General features: G+C 40.0%; 1 protein-coding gene and 1 long non-coding RNA gene across 4 annotated transcripts in view; one reads left to right on the forward strand and one right to left on the reverse strand.

Annotated features, from left to right (window-relative positions):
- LOC111250607 (5-hydroxytryptamine receptor 1-like) overlaps positions 1-14550 on the reverse strand; it is a 287617-nt gene that overhangs the window by 51214 nt on the left and 221853 nt on the right. The gene's annotated exons all lie outside the window — the stretch shown is intronic.
- Positions 9013-14368, forward strand: LOC111250609 (uncharacterized). 2 transcript variants are annotated; one of them, XR_015328529.1, is made up of 4 exons: positions 9013-9770; positions 10052-10166; positions 11571-12243; positions 13987-14368. It is a non-coding gene; the product is annotated as an uncharacterized LOC111250609 (long non-coding RNA). The 2 variants fall into 2 exon arrangements; XR_002673433.2 differs by lacking the exon at positions 13987-14368 and having other exon boundaries at positions 9018-9770; positions 11571-13972.

The raw sequence follows: 14550 nt of genomic DNA on the forward strand, positions 1-14550 counted from the left end.
CTGCTTTCCTAGACACCTCGACGTCAAATACCGGAGCATGGTATTTGCTTTAATCGTGGTTACTAAAATTTAAAGGAACCCCATCTCTCGATTGCTGTGTCAGTTGCGACTTGGCACAGCTCTGATCGAGGGGTATGCTCGTTACTGTCTACATCCAATTTTAGTCAAACGTTGTCGGTAGTTCTGCGTTCGGTTCGAATAGAGATATTGTATCTCAGGCGTTCCGAAAACAGTCAGCTGGGAGCGAATAAGACTTTAGAGAAAGGTGCTGGTTGGGTATATTTATCCATGCTGGAGTATGCGTATATTATGATGTGATCTGATCTTTTTATGATATCGAATCTTCGGCCCGTAGAGTTTGCCTTATTTCGTACGTGTTATTACCGGAACCCGTTACAGTATATTAGTCGCATTAATGTATACATGCGTTCGCTCAAATTGAAAAGCATACCTCATGGATGGTCACAGGGTTGAACTCCTATTATATCATCCTTTTTGGATACTGTCTCGGAGAAACCCACGATGTTTTTTTCCTCGGTCGATTTTCAGCCAGGAGTGCCTACAGCTTTCGGGCCTTGTGACTTTTAGAGTTATACTAAAAAATGCGTTATCATTTTCCTCGGGTGGCCCTCCAGCTGACATTGATAGTATTGTTACTTTTGTAAGAAATATCTCTATTTTTTTTTGTTAGGCCTCTAGCTATCTGACAAAACTCCAGATAGTGCCTATCCCGTTTCGTGAACAAGTTCGTACCATCGATGCCATCGGCACCTGCACCTTCGATAGCTTTAGGTTACTCTCTTGCTTTCGCATTTTTCACCCTTCCTCCATTTCTATATAGATTTCTTTTACCGTGGAGGTTGTCTTTTTTCGAGAAAGATCCTGGAAAACTGTTTTGCGCGAAAGTCCACATGCAAAACTAACCTACGATGCTAGCCAGAACTGCAAGAGTGCGTAACGGACAAGCCGTATAAAGGAAAACCTTCGTTCTCAAGTCAATTGTAAAGATTAGATTTTATACTCCCGAAAAAACCTGCATTTCATTAAACTCTACCTTAATGTTACACTATCTAGCGTAGCGATTTTTTAAACGAGAGAATACGGAGGCTATGTCTATCTCCCAATTTTAGACAAGAGTCCACTTCTGCTTCGCAGAAGCCATAACGGTTTTTTCTTTTAAATCGCGTCGAGAAAACGAACTATCGGATGAAAACGCGTTTACAAATGGAAAACGAAATGGAACAAACACGAATGCCCCTTTCCTGAGTAGACATCATTGGATATCTTTCGAATTTTGTTTCGCTGTACTTGTATATATTTCATCTTCAATTTCGGATCTCAGACCCCGATCTCCCGGGGAATCTTGACAAGAGCAAGGAAAATGTTCGCCGCTGAAATCTAATCGGCGTTTTATGGAAGTGTACAGGCAGTAAAAAAAATATCGTGACCGATTTCCGAACAACAATGGCAGCCAAGAAATACTGGTTTTGTGAGTTGTGTTGGCGTAGTAGTCCTACTTGTAATAGCACTACTAGTTGTTTACTTTCTAATTTCTGTTAGCAATGTCAGAAAGGTTCGTGTTTAGAAATAATCGTGTTTAGTTTAGAAATACGGTAGAACAGGCGCCATTGGCAGACGTAATAAAGCAATCTTCTTATATTCTGGGGCGGCATCGATATGCCAATTACCTGTCCTGCGCAGGCTTTTTGTTTGGGCTTTAGGAGCGACCTTCTCTGCAAGCTGCCGCCTCTTTCTTTTATTCCTGTCCGATAGATTACCAGCCTACTAACGAGCAGATCAGATCAAACTCATTTCGTTGTTTGCGTGACATTCAACTTACCGTTGTTAAGTATACGTCCATTGCGGGGGCTTGTTATCGCCACTTGTTACCGCTAAACTCTGGTCCTTATTGCTAATAGAGAGAAAAAGAGCGGCAAAGAGGACGTTTTTAGACGCGCGTTCTGTATGCGGCCGTCCAATGGTATAGCAGAGAACTCGAAGTGACTAAATATCATTATATATATGTGCTTACCTGTCGGCAGAAAATCAGAGAAAGAGAGTCGTCAGTTCCAAGTTTACCTCAACACGTACAGCATGCACCTGTTACTAATCTAGTGAATAGGTGTATATCCAATATTGCGAAATCCGGGACAAAATCAGACGAATAAACGCTTCTTACTGATGTTACTATAAAAATATTAGTTTTTTTACTAATTTGATTTATTAAGCTAGGATACATAAAAACTCAATGTTGTTAAGTTCATACCCCTTTGACTCGGGTAATTTAGTAGTTCGGTGCTGTTTCGTCGGTGTGATTTGTAACTTGGTAATTTACGTTGTATGCCGTGCTTAGATTATTAAACTGTTTTGTCATTTCCGTTTCAAACTTTAATCTTTAATTAATTAAAATCAGAAACGAATCCATGCTTGACTGCTATTGTATCGTGTGTTCTATGACTTCAGTATAGTTTTATAACGAAACTCTGTCAGTCAGTAACAGGTATGGCCAAAAGCAAGGGAAGACGGGCTGTGATCTAACTGACCTCTTAGTATGGCTGTTGATCAATCTTAGCCAATCAGATATTCCGATAGTGACAAAATAAGTGTTCCAAAAACAAAAAAAATTACCGGACATTCTCGGCTCCTGATAACGTAGCCAACTGGTGGTTGAATTTCACTCGGAGAAGTGAAACCGTTGTCTGCAATTATTGGCTTTTTGAAGGAGACCAAATATCGCCCCATTCGAATACGTTATTTAGGGCTTCTCAGGTCGTTAAGAAGGGCTCAGCCTATTTTCTAAGGTTTTTAGTATACACGAATTCTTCACAGACAATTGTTCTACCAGTGTTGTCTTTACATTAGACTCGACTAGCAAGGTCTAACTAAGACGATATAATGATAGCAATATCTTCCAACAGCGTCTGCGCTGATGTGCGAGTTTAATCCTGTTGAATATAGCCCTCTACCGCAGATACAAACAGGTCTATTGAAAATCGGCCGCGAGGATCACCTATCGTTTGCTGTGAGGTAGAACAGTGCAGTAGCTTGGGGACATTTCGATCCTCCTTTCTTATATATGCACCCTTTTGTTGAGGACATTATTAAGAGGTAATTTTCCAGCTCTTACTATAGTGCTACCAAAAAGTCGCAAAATGTTCCATAGGAACTTATTGCAATGACCTATCGCAACTAGACATTTGACATAGCGTCATATTCGGCGACACTGAAGCTTCACTATAAGCCATAAAGGTATTGCGACGGGTGCTTCTAGAATGCTACTTTCTCTTATTTGTCTGCGACATAAATAAAGGCAAAATAAACCATTAGCATTTACGAGTAATAATGCATCTAATCGAATCAACATAAAAACTCAGTTGGTAACTTAAGATGCACACATCTCAAGTTACCAATATAATTCCGTTACAGGCCCTCCTCATCTTTCACATAATAGATTTGTATAGGTTACCGTTAAATTTCAGCCAATCTACGGATAACAGTCAGACGACGATTACGAGATGAATCTGCATGACGATCTACAGTAGTTATTGACTGTCTATATCCAAGAGTGCGGTGACCAGTCACGCTATATACCGTTTACCGTTAACGGCAAGCAGTTATATGCATATGATATTTACTAGGACAACTATAGACAGACAAGCAAAATTTCTCCGTTTTTCGTTCGTGATTTATCCGTTGATCGTTCGTGAGCATTTAGTGAATGCTGTATTCTAAATAGAACTAGCACGTATTCGTTTTATCGTTGCACTGCTCCATTGAGCCGTATATAATGTATGGGCAGAGATAGGCACAGCGGCGTCTCGATGGCTAAGGCACACCGCTCTGAGTGCGTTCATATAATAACGATGGACAGGAAGCGTGCTGACCATCATGGAGCAATCATCAGCGTTGCCAGATTATTATCAAGTCAAAAATATATAATAGCTGAAAGAGATGCCTACAAGCGAGTCCAGCAGTATGGTTGGTTCGAGGTCTCTATCAACATACCGAAACTTCCCATTTACGAGGCAATATACTTCGATTGCAACGTACTTCGAGCTTACCACTATAATAGCTCGCTGATCGTTCACGCTTGAAAAATGGAAACTGAAAGGGCTAACTTTAATGATGATCGATGTGTGTATAGCTTTTCTGCCGTCTATGATGGCAGCGAAGTCACGGGTCAAATTTATCGTAGTGCGGTTTGGCATCAAAGGGAATTGAGCCATAATTTGGATTCAGAACCGTAACACAATAAAAGATATCGAACAGATCACATCAAATAACTATTACTCTTCAGGAAAAATGATCCCTTGCCAAGTGTCTACGAGACACCTCTAAGGACGTCTATCATCAGTCATGCGAAGCTGACTAATTGTTACGCAGATGATGGAGTTCACGCCACGCATCTTCGCTCCAAGCAGCACGTCACCTTTGCCCATGACTGAGCTAGGATCCACATGAGCGCACGCTTTTCACAGAATGAATGGCCAGTACACAAGTGGTTAGCTTCGAAAAACTTAAATCTAGGCAAGGCATTTGGGCAGATTTAAATGTAAAGTTGACACAATGAACACGACAAAAAATATATATATATACCAACGTCTTTCACTTTAGATGCCTTTTTGATGCCAGATGATGCGTCCGTCTAGTATGAAGAACTTCATTTTCACTCAAGTATATATCACCACAACTGCGTACTTCGTCTAAAGAAACACGTGGGGATATCGTGTGTAAACCGTGACCTGTCAAATTTAAATCAGGAATTAAGCTTCAAGACAGAGATATACTTCAATTGATTGCGCATATATTTGAATGTATTGGTGTTAGCAAAACAGACAAGCTACGTGCGATGCGACTAATCTTCTTTTAAACCGAATGAAAAGACACGTCGTCACGCTTCTTACGGCTTACGCAAACGTACCCTATTACCGCATGGATAAAAACGCACCAATAAAATTATAACAAATATTTCATCGTTACCCCTTTATACCTTGAGTTGTTTTAATCTCACTATTATAGCGTTTTTATCTGCTGTAAGTTTAATTTTTTTTTGTAGTAGAACAGACGCTTTTATTTCCTATCCTCGCAGAATACGAGAGCCGTATCTGCCATATTTTTTATGCTTAAAAGTGTTCTAATTAAAAAAGGTTCCCTGATGCGTATACTATTCCATTGACGGTGCTTCTTGGCAATGTGAAATAATTGGCACATATAATTTCATATACATCGCCACAAAATTATGCCGTATAAAGTGTTTTATGACTCACAAAACGTATATTTTTCAACTGCGAATTCAAGTGCGGCTGAAAGAACTATCTTTTAGACAACTCCACCATCTTTGAAGTACGTTTTATCTTTACATACCAGTACTCTTGCACAGTAGCACGAAGTCAGGCGAGTCGAGTAACAAGTCTTCATTCTATACATTGAGCATTTCTTTGTGAAATAACCTAAAGGAAAATCTTATTGTGTTTTCTTTGAAAGTCTGCTACCAGAACCGTGCTTGACATGAATGCCATAATATATGCGTGCAGGGTGATCTGAAGCTTTGAATATTATTAGCTTGATTTCGAAGCTATTTACGATACCATTACTATTTCCCTTTGAGGTGTTAGCTTCGTATCTGCATTTAGAATACTTCCATACGATTTTATACACAGGAAGAGAAATACATACATAACGTAAGCCCAAAGACCATCTATGCACTCAAACTGGTCGCGGCCAGGGCAGCTCTAGCGATTCGCGATCCGCCTTCAAGCATATCTATTGCTGAAGACAATAAGTCAAATACAGAACACATAAACTAAACACAATTAATAATAATTTTACTTCATTTGTACGCTAACCTTAGAAAATAGCAACGAACAAAATGTTTGTTAGCCACATATAACAGAAATTATATAATTACTACAAAAACTACACTTCATAGAGGACAGAGATATGTGCAACTTCTACAAAATTGTTTCAGTTATTGCATTGGACTTTATCTCAACTTGTGGGATAGACATTGAACTCTCTTTCTGCATAATATAGTTGTTTAAACGTCGTCACATCTCTCTCGGGCTCTACTATGACCTGATAAAAGCTCTATCAGCAGGAGTCAGCACCAAAGGGAATCCATACCGTGTAACTTTCCTGCGCAAAAATGGGTGCCATCGATGCGGTGGAACACGTTCTTGGTGTTGAAACGCTCACCGCACAGCACGTGCGTTATTTTCTTCTCGAATGTAGCAGAGATACGGGATATCTAAAGGGTAAGCAATGGGAGGGAGGTGTAACTGGCGCACCGCTACCAACTCTTCTCTGGTGTTGCTTTGCATAACTTTGTTATTGGTCAGTAGTTTCTATCTAGATAGGCCGACAATATTGCCACTCCCAGAGGGCACTCGTTACACAATGTCAGATCAGAAAAGAGCGTTGGAGTTGGGGGGACGGGGGGTCGGAACCGGTTTCCACTGTGGCACATTCAAGAGGCACTTATATGTTGTACATAGCCAGAAGTCTTTATCCAGAATTGAACGCATGACCGCTCCAGTCGCCAGGGTCAAGAAATAAGGGCAGTGACGGCAGTGGACTGACCGGAAAACAATAGAGCAAGAAAAAGAAGCAAACGATTTCCCGATGTGTGTTTCTTGCTGTGTCCCTAAGTAGAATTATATATAAGAGTATATTCGGGTAGAAAAGCTTGCGTGTGTAGATGTGTATACCAGCATTTCTGTTCCTGCCTTTGCTTGCCTTTCGGTGACTCTGACTATGGCCGCCCTTTGTAGACTGACCGATCAGATCGTTTCACTTATTATATACATGTATTCTAATCTGAACGTTCGATTCTGTAGATAGAGCGTAAAGTTCATCTACAGGGAGCAACCGTACACTGCACTATCACTGTAAACAGCACAACAGCGTCTGTGAGACACAAAGTAACCCCAACATACACAAAAAGTGTTTTTCGTTGCCGTTTGATGGTCTCCAAAATCCGTTTGAAGAACACATTTTAATCAATAAAAATGTCAAATTATTAGTGGGGTTATCCAAAATAAAATTCTAGGTATACGGTATTTAAAAAAAAAAAGTATGCAGAAAATATGTATTCGTATATTAATTAGAAAATACTGAATCACGACTACAGAGCCTTGATCGACTCCTCCCACAGCTATTCATCTTATTGTCGGTAAACCTTCACGTTTGCCTTTCATTCAGTCTGAGACGATGGTCTCTGGAGCCTGCCTAAAAAGAAAAAGTTGCTCCAAACCCACACGCAATTTGGTCTGTCCTTCCCGGGATCCCGCAACAAAACCAGGTGTGCATTTGCAATGACATAGTCTCGAGGCTACAATTTTCGTTAGTGCATGAGGTACGGCAATACGTCGCCTCAACCGAGATCTTGAGACTAAGCCTGATGGTAGATCGAGAGGGCTTTCCATCTCTTTTTCTTTTCCTGCAACCCCATCTAATTCCTGGCATGAATCGTTTTTGATATACCTTCATTTCGATTCATGAAATCCGTGTGTGCTGGCACCAGTCGGTTTGCGCTTCGAGAGCTCCCAGTTGTCTGTTAAATAGAAAAAATTTGGGTATTTTGAAAGAAAAATTGAGGCTACTCTTCGTGTAGGCTACGTGCAGAAACTGGTTGTTTTAGAGGAGTGAAAAAAGGTCAAATTAAGTTGAGTTAGTTGTCGACATCTTTACCGCAGCGGCTTATGATGAAAACCGTTTCATATGGTAACCAACAAGTTGTCTAGTTATCAACTTACGTTAAGCAGTGTCGACGCTAGGGGTCAACGTTGGCATTACTTCTTGTTGTGCGGCCGAGCGAAGCTCTGTTCGAGGACGAAATAGGATAATATGCCAATTTATTATTTAGTTGCCAAAATGCTGCGCATCCATCTATTGCTTTGTCCAAGCGTTTTAATACTGCTTGATAAAAGTAAATCGATGAACTCGACCGCTATTAAAATAAAATAAATAATAACACACTGAAGTAGCTCTCATCTGCAATAGTTAAATACGGCATATATATATATATATGTGTATATATATGTATATTAGCTAACTAAGCTAATCTTTTAGAGGCATGTTCGCCCCTAGCTGTGAGAGATAAACTGGATCAGACTTAATCCCTATAGGAATCAATATTCATAATTTCGATGGGCCTCATTTACCAAGGCTCAGTTATCCTACTTACAAAATAGGCCGATTAATTCATTTAAAATCGGTTGAAAACGATCAAGCATGAAATACCATTTGTCGAATTCACCCGCTGTTTAGCGCCGTATTGAACTTGCATCGTTTTAACTGGTAACGATTTTTCTTCTCACCTCAATTACTTCTGCTTAACTTAAGTATTGCCTATAATACTTGACGAGAATATTCAGCGACAAATCTAATCAACGATCTTCTGCCTTCCGCTTCTGACTACTTACGCTTTATTTAAACTTACATAACGCATGTGTGAGCCACCATCGATATGCCGTTTCGCATATAAACTGATTCTGTGTTGACGCCATTGCTTGACACCTGTTTGAGTCTAATTTGACTCTGAAAATAATGAGGTGGTGGTATACTGAATATTTTTATTGTAGTAACAGGTACGTGATAAAATCGTTTTACTGTTTGACCCGTTCTGTCAAATGTACATGGAATAAAGGTAATGTATTTGTGTGTATATTAGTTTGCAGGGTACGTATGTGACCATGGGGCAACGAAGAAAGAAGACCTTTTTGAATACGCCGATAAATGCACAAAATCAAAACATCAACGATAAAAAATATTAACATTTTGTTGCTAATACATGTTTTCTCATTTACATCATATTCTAAAGGTAGGCTACGTACTTTAAAGCTCCTTCGTGATTTTAAAATGAATCAATATCGAAATCAATCGTCTGTTGCCTAATCATTATAAAAATAAAACATTTATTTTTACTATCACTAGCCGTGCCACTCACAGTTCACAGCAAAACATTATAACACCACCCGCTAGCAGTAACACTATACGATGATTTTTTTTTATTACATTTAAAAAAAAATCGGGCTTTTTTCTCCCCATGCCTCATCTTCTGTGCGTGTCGTATCGTTTCGCTGTGTCCATGTATTACCACGCGTTCCATCGCTGCTGGAGACTGTGTACGCCAGCGATTTATTTGGCGATGGAGCCGAGCATCTCAGGCCTATAAAGAGTGTACCTTGCTATAGGCCACTTCGTTGTTGCTTTAGCTCTCCAGACCGACACAGCTTCTACAAAATGAGGAAGCGGCAAAATGAGCTGAACCAGCCAAAATCCCAATGCAGCTTTAACCAATAAAATCGACACGCGCAGGCGATTTAACAGTAGCAGGCAGGCGGTCAAGAAAAGCTTGGCTACCCCTGCCCCGATGTTCAGCTGAGCGCGCAGGAGGAGAATGGAGATGCAGTGATAGAAAAAAGTGGCAACTCTCATAGAACGAAAGGCTCGCCGCTTCACTTACGTCTTACATTGTATCATTGGATAGCTGACGCTTTGTGGGATGTCGCTGCAGTCGCCAATGCGATAGCAGCGCCGGGGCGGGCTGCTCTGATGGAATGAATTGAGTTTGATTCGTATGTTTGTTCGAAAGTGTCCTTATCTGCAGCGCTTTCAAAAGAAAAAGGGGTCCGTGGTGAAGACGTCGCAGTCTCTGCATGGCAGCACCTCTTTGGAGGCGGAGAACACTTTCGTCGTTGTTTCTACTAGCCTTGATGCGAATGTGTGTGCGGAGTAACTAACTGTTGAGGACTTCTCGAATGCTTTGGGTATTAGAAATAGCTTCCAATTTTTCAAGTGATCAATGTGAATAGGTAAAATTAAAAATCAGATTATACAGTTAAGTGAAACTACGATTTTTTTGGGTAGGATTGTGCGTGCATGCAGAGCAATACAACAAAAGCCCTATGTTTCACATTATGGCTAACCTGTATTCAAAAAATGAAAAATATAATAATAAATAGCATGCGGGAATAGTAAATTGCTGGGTCTTCAGTGGAACCTATTTAATCGAAATCAAACGAGTCAGGTTAATTCATTTCTATCGCAGGTTGACACACTTCAAGGAGGTTACGTCAAGATAACATCATCTATAATACAGGTCGTTTGACTTAAAAGACGCACGTTACTTACGATCCTTCCACGAGCAACGAAAAGTTCCGCAAGTAAATAGAACTTCTCAATTTTGACTTACTCTGCCGCTATTAATCAAACTTATCCTTGTCACGCCTGCTAATGACAACGCCGATCAACAGAACTTGTTATAATTTAAGCCATTAAGCCATTTATACCTATATAACATATCATATTTAATTTACTGTATTAGCCAGATTCTGTAAACAACTGTTTCTCTCTCTCTATCACTGCGTGTACAATAGAACAACCAGAATATTTTAAATCGAGATGAATGTTTTAACTTTGAACTTTTCAACCAATTGATATACGTGCACTAACGTTGTTTAATGTTCACTGAAATTATTTTTCCTTTATCCTTATATATATATATAGGACACTCATAAGCGGCTTTATATCACTCTCATAAGCATATTAATAGTGCTTTTTCTATTAGTTCTTTTTTATAAAGTACAAAATTTCGAGCATTTTAGTAGCCGTAGGGGCTTCCGATAACCTTTGCTTTCGTAATTCTATACGTCTTAAAACATAGATAGTACTAATTCACAGCCACTCCGATTCTCATTCTGCCAACCAATCGAAGTTAAGCTTCACTTATATATTTTCGACAGTATGAGATGCTAGTGAAGGCGCGAACATCATATGACAGAGCTGAGCGAAATCCCAGCGCCTTACGGGAAGCTAAGTCTTGTCCGGCACTAGCCCTATTTTTTTCGATTATTTAGGATTTTCTGCAGCGAAAATAAATATTTTCGCATCCAAACAGTTGGAGCATCCAAACATTCACTTCTGTGTTACGCAATTTGCTTATTTACAACATTTTTCAGTGTCACGTTTCTCACCTTTTCGACGAAAACTAGACGACGGTTTAGGACTAGCCTGGTGATTTGCGAAACAAATGATATATATGTTATTCTAGGAAAAAGCTAACATTACCTGTACGTGCATAGAATAGCTCACAATCAATGCATTGTATTTTACTCAGCTTGTTAAAAGCTATTGATAGGTACTAAGAATGTCGAGCTTCATGCTATGTGTGTTGGGTTAACTCAGTTTTTTTTGGGATTTTTCCGTCTTATTAAAAAATATTTTGCGACATTTTACCTTGGACCAGTTCCAGCATTTTTCCGGTAAACATTTATAGGAAAACCTGCCGACGGCGCGATCAAAAAGGGTAAAACCGAAAAAGACTTTCATTGTTAGGCAGCTAGACATTGTTAACAATCAGCGGATGTTCATATAGATAGAGATATAGAGCGAATTGGCCCACGAAAATGCACACCATATCACCCGCACATGCCTAATGGCATAGGTTGAAATTAATATATGAGCAACAAACGTGATTTATTTACATTAGTGTTAGTTTAATCCGTATTACTGTTAAGTAACAATAACTGACGTTTCATCCATGGGGTCGCATATCGACAACCGCCCAGGATGAGATTTCTCAATTGACCTCGCTCGGTACGAAGGAAGATAGATACGCATGAAAAAGGGCATCAGTGTAAAAGACCCATTGTACACTGCCTCACGTAAAGGCATTCTCCTCAATACATCCGGCAATGCTCTTGGCGCAAGACGAAACGCAAGTCATCATCACGAACCTGCAGACCTGCATATATACTTCCGACGACCACACTATAGCACACTTGCTTGTCTGTATTTCTTACGAGCTCGCTGTTACCCATGGTTATGACCTAGGCGGTGCCTACCGCTGGCCTCGGCCTAGATAGATAAGCACCAAAATACCTCTAGTACGTTAACTGGATCCAATAGCAGGCATACATCTTATACTCTGCCACTCTGCTGCCCGCTCCTAGTTCCTTTCTTTTTCACGCTGCCTGACGTCTTGTTGTAGAACCACTCCTTTCACGCCGACATCGATCAGATCTAATCGGATCGGATCGAGCCCGCCGTAGCGCGAGAGGCAGATGCTTACGGTAAGAATCTAGGCTAAAACAGGTCCAGCAAACACCGCTCGCCGTCTCGCCTAGATTCTCCAATGACGAACAACGAACCAAAGTCAACGGAGCCAAGCAACGTTTGTGGCCGTCAGCGACAGCTGTGCCTACACGCATCTAGCTAGCTACTATACATTGCATGAATGAGGTAATTAATAAAGAGAAATTAAATTTGCTTGCAAATTGACACGTCTAGCTTGAGAGATAGGTCGCTGTACACGAATTTCTAGGGTAGTCCTTTTCGGTACAAGAATATTACAAAGATAACATAACTGGAAGCGTCTGCTGGTCGTTCTTGCTCTGTGTAGAGTGCGCGGCTAGTTCCACCGTTCAATATCATGGGACAGCATTTTAACAGTACAATATCAGCAAGGGGTCTCTTAGCAACGAGCAACTGTTCCATTTAAAAAAAAACCTCCACCATTTTTGGTCGACCTGCTAGAAGAGCGGTTGAGCAGACATGCAATTCAATGGTGTATGCCCGTACGTTTTTATTTCGTTTTATGTGAATTCATCACGTCTCGACCGATACGACACCCTGTTGTTTACTGACAAATAGCAGCTCACGTATTTTGCTTTCTTTACGCGCACGCTCAGACGCGCACTATGCAAAAAGAAAACCCTCTATTCCTAATTGACGTTTAAGTAGACGGGAGAATCGATGGCCACCTAAGATGTCACATACATTGTCGGAACGTCGCAATAAAATTCCAGTTATAGTTAATAATATTTCTATAATAACGAGGCATAATGTTGTCAGGTCATTGGCTCGATTTAGTTAATACTCGATTGATTCAGCTTTTATTTGTCCTGCTAAGGATCACCAAATCATGGATGAATTACAAAAAACAGGCCAATACAACGGGAGATTTAAGCAAACTGTGTAAATATAAACATTTGTAAGCTTCTTTCTTTATCAATGTCGTAGACGAAACAATCAGATTAACGCGTACATAAACATAGCTAGCAGAAACAAACGCCATTGTAAACATGTACACTGCGTTTTTAATTGTCACGCTGGCGAAATTAACGATTCAGTATTTATTACGCAGGATCTGTCTCTGAGCGAAAAATCATGGAAAAATAACATAGCATCATATATTTATATTGCTTCTTTGCATTAATAGCATACATTCCTAAACGACCCCTGATAACAAACGACGATACATGTTTTAGCCGACCGATACTAGCTAAAATATACTTACAGTTTATTGGAATACGTTTACATAATCACTATTCATAGTTTGAAGTCATCGATACAATGTCACCTGGATATTTTTAGAATAGATCAGTAATATTTGCGCAGGACACTGCAGGCCACCGTTGCGTACATATATCTGTTGGCTCGGCTACTGATTTGAAACATTAATAATTACTGTATGCTCCTTGTCAGTGTAAAGGTGAATTTGACTGAATGTTCAGCACTAGCCGGCACACGAAACGAGATAATGATATGAAAGGACCCTTGCGCGATAGGTGCTGATACGGCCAGCGGGCAGGCTTACCATATTGATCTGTGATATTTTTTAGCTAGATAGCTTAAAGATCGGATATTTTAGATAACATGATCCGCGTCAGATTAATGTCACTTGCAACTTGTGATACTAAAAATTGAAATGGTTTTATTCAAAACCAAGATTGAGCGGCTTAAGGATAAGCGAAATTTTTGTAAAATTCATAATACTTGATTGACAGTGATACGGTGATACGATAAAGGCAGGAATGCTACGGAGGCGCATAAAAAACATAGTGTCCTTTATAGTCGAGATGTATTGTTGAGGAAACGGCGTAAAAATGCTTCGGTCACTTTCGTTCTAGAAATTTCGATATGAAAAATACTGATCTCTTTGTAATTGATTAGTTATGAAAGAAATTGATGAAATTGTGACAGGAAACGTGAGACGTGAGATGATATACTGTATGTTGACCATCAAATAGTTCTGAACCAGCTAAAGGAGCTCGCCGCGACAAAGGACTCGATTTTTGGAAGTCGACGCAGAAAAATTACTCGACTGCGTTATGAAACTTCACCAAAAGGCAATGAAATCTAGCTGTTTCTGAATCGCGAGTGACGAAAACATGCAGTGATAATGTGTAAGTAAAAACAGGTGTCTATGGCAAAGCTCAGACTGCTGCCAAGGGGAACCGTACTCTGTGTTTGGATGGATTGGCAAGAGATTGTACGTTACGAGCCACTGCCTGACCGAACGATCCGTTCGGGCTTATACTTCAATAAAAATCACAACAAATCTTTGAAAGAAATCGATCTGACATGCGTCGTTTTTCATTATGACGCCACATTCATAGTTAATTGCTGCCTGGAGAGGACCTGGATAAAAAATTTCAACGCGCCTCTCGTATATTTCCACACTGTCTACCTCCGCAAAACTCCCATAATGGGTATTCAGATACGTTTCAATTCACGGATACGAAAATTACTTGCTACAATCTTACA

Source organism: Varroa destructor, unplaced genomic scaffold (assembly GCF_002443255.2).
Source record: "Varroa destructor unplaced genomic scaffold, Vdes_3.0 BEIS01000005.1, whole genome shotgun sequence".
NCBI lineage: Eukaryota > Metazoa > Arthropoda > Arachnida > Mesostigmata > Varroidae > Varroa > Varroa destructor.